At 29.9% G+C, this 3,161-nt stretch overlaps 1 protein-coding gene across 1 annotated transcript in view; it reads left to right on the forward strand.

The window, feature by feature from the left end:
- The window catches only part of LOC112527237 (ENHANCER OF AG-4 protein 2), a 20,595-nt gene extending 19,819 nt beyond the window's left edge, over positions 1–776 (forward strand). Inside the window, exon 15 of the transcript XR_003070742.1 lies at positions 690–776. The gene's annotated coding sequence lies outside the window, so the exon portion shown is untranslated. The remainder of the gene's footprint in view (positions 1–689) is intronic.
- The last annotated feature ends 2,385 nt before the right edge of the window (positions 777–3,161 follow it).

The raw sequence follows: 3,161 nt of genomic DNA on the forward strand, positions 1-3,161 counted from the left end.
TGAGATATTTATAGAAATGATCGGAGTTCATTTATTATGATTTGAATATTTATGGAATATGAATATAGTTTATTAATTATGATTAATACTTTATATATATATATATATATATATATGAGGTCATTCAAGAGAAAACTGTTAGTTTGTGATAACTGTGAGATCCAATCTCAACCTCAAATCAATGATTAAATTAGAAAACCAATAATTTTGATAATTTGACTTAATTAAAAGGTATTTTAGGTATTTTAAAATTTTTATCTGTCATCTTTCTAGTGAACCTTATTCTTGCGAACCTTATTACATTAAACACATGATGCACATTATAATACCCTTCATAAAATAATGAAAAAACACAGTACTTGATACATTGTGTTACACTACGTAAAACAACAAAAATACATTGTCATACACTTCGTATAACAACAAAAACACACTCTGATATACATTATGATACTAGATCTAGTTGATGAATACAACTGTGATACCATTGTATTACACCCGACGTTACATCTCCAACGATATCTAGGTTGCATCCAAAAACCTTACATCTCCGGCGTTACATCTCCAATGATATATGGTTACATCTTTGTCGATATCTGTGTTACATCTCCGGCAAGATATGGTTACGTCGCCGATCTAAAACGAGATCTGTGCAAAAACCAGAAACTGAAACCCATTTGGGTGTGCAGAAACCAGATTTGTGCGGATATGAATAACCAAAACCGATCTGGGTTGTTTTTCTCGATTGGAAGAAGCCATCGAACTAGTTGAGATGCTACAGAGTTTATGGTATAAGCCAGATTTGTGTGGCTCTCCGTTCACTATCAATGTGGTTGAGACGGAGATGGTCGGGATCGGCGGCGAGAATGGTCAGGATCAGGCGACGAGAATGGTGGAGATTGGCAGCAAGAATGGTTGAGATCGATGGAGCATGTGGACTTTTTGGAAGAGGGTACTAAGGGAGGACGAAGAAACGACCGGCCAAATTTATTTGGAGTTTCAAATTCCAAAAAGATTTAACATTTAGGATTTTATAAGTTGTAAAATTTACTAATTTACCATTTGTTTTATTTTAGTAAGTAACATTAATTATCTAAAATGATTGATTAATATTGGACCTTACAGTTACCACAAACTATTTTGTTTTTATTTGATTAGACCTTTCTCTCTCTCTCTCTCTCTATATATATATATATATATATATATACTATCTTATAAAGCAAATTTAACAAAAGTCTTAAAGTCTTACAATACTAAATGACCAAGATACCCTTTATATCACTTTTTCATCCCCTCCTCTACTCACATATACTCACCCCCTCACATACACTCACCCTCTCACAACCCGATTTTTTTTAAATTATAATTTTAAATTTACACTTTATAATCTTATAATTAGTTAATTAATTTACTTTACGTCTTTTACTTTTAAATATTTCATTTTAAACCTTTATCAAATTAATATACATAATCGTACATCAATTAAAACATGTTTAAAATACATTTTTTTAACAAGTTACATCATTATAATCGTCTCGTTAATACCTTCGAAATGAGTCCAATATTGAATAGTTTTTGACTTAATTATATTATTATATATTATATATACTATGAAAAAATATTTTTAATATTTACGATTTATACTTCTATAGTTATTTATTTATATATATAATATATATTTTGGGGTTAGGCTGTCTAAATTGCACTGTATGATATGTTCTGAATTAATATGTTCTTGGTTTTTTTTTTTGAAATATATATATATATATATATATATATTAATTCAACCTTAACTGAGTTTCTGGACAAGAAAGAGGGTAAGCAGTTGAAATTTCATTCCTAAAACCCATCTTTTTTGGTCTTTTCATGGTTTATGATCTGTCAAATTTTATTTTTCTTTATTGGTTTTGAGTGTTTATCTTAAAACTCAAGTTTCTTGGTTTTTTACTCTTGGTTTAAATCGAACACATTTGTGGAGTCGTTTAAATATGTTGGATTTTAAATATATTGGATTTCAAACTGTCATACAATATTTTTCATCGATAGTCTGTAATTGGAACCATAACTCTTATTTATTCAAATTGTATTAATATGTAAAGATCAAGTGTAACATATATTATCGTTAAATCTTATCTTATAAAACCAGTGGAACTTAATAATCGTTAAAATTTATGGCTCCCGCCGCATTGCGCGGGTACACAACTAGTATATATATATGCGTTGGTTTCGGTGAGAAGACTAAGTGATGAAGAGAAGCGTAAGAAGAGATCTTCACACTCAGATCAATTATAATTGAACACCAACACTAATGAGGTGCATCGAGATGCACGATATCAATTATTTTTCTAAAACGTAATTAATGGGTGGACATGAGATTAAAAGTAGCCAAAAGTTTAGATCTCTTCTTACATTTCTCATCATAATTTTCTTTCTCATGCGATCCTTCGTTGTATATGTATGGTAGATCTTTAAAATTGATTACGAACCTGAGAAACTGCCCATTATGCGTCACGCGACATGTTCGTAAGCAATATGGATGTCTTATTCACCATCAATATGCATTTCATGATGAATACCACTTCCATAATTATTATGAATGTGTAATTCATGATAAATATTCATCTTGAAGAGAAATATGTGGCATGTTGTGTAAAAGAGTAGCATAACATCAGATCTGGTTATTAAATAGCATTTGACCTAGCAGTATCGTAGTCTTTAGCCTTTTAAGAGGTCAGGAGTTCAAACCCCATCATAAATGAGGAGGGTGTATGAGTTTATTTGTACCAACAAAAATCAAATTTGGTGATGGATACCGTAAGAATTGGTGTCGGACCGAAATGAGTTGACGGAGAAAATGTCAAAATGAGATTTGGCATTACATTTCTTAATAATTTTAATTATCAATCTCTGACTTTTTTTTGAAAGAATCTGTTCACTTGCTTTTACACCGTACTTTTTAGAATATGTTTTTGATCAAATTTATAGATAACAAAGCATCTTTAACAATAATGTTGTTTTAGAAATTACAGATGTTTGGGAAAAATTTGTTCCAATAGTTATGCTAAACTCTCATCTAAAATAGATGAAAAAAAATAAAGAGAATGAAGAAATATCTGAATTCAAAAGAAAGCAGTAATGTTTTTATTTATGTTAATTAGAAT

This window comes from Cynara cardunculus (genome assembly GCF_001531365.2).
Source record: "Cynara cardunculus var. scolymus isolate 2C chromosome LG 15, CcrdV1, whole genome shotgun sequence".
Taxonomy (NCBI): Eukaryota; Viridiplantae; Streptophyta; class Magnoliopsida; order Asterales; family Asteraceae; genus Cynara; species Cynara cardunculus.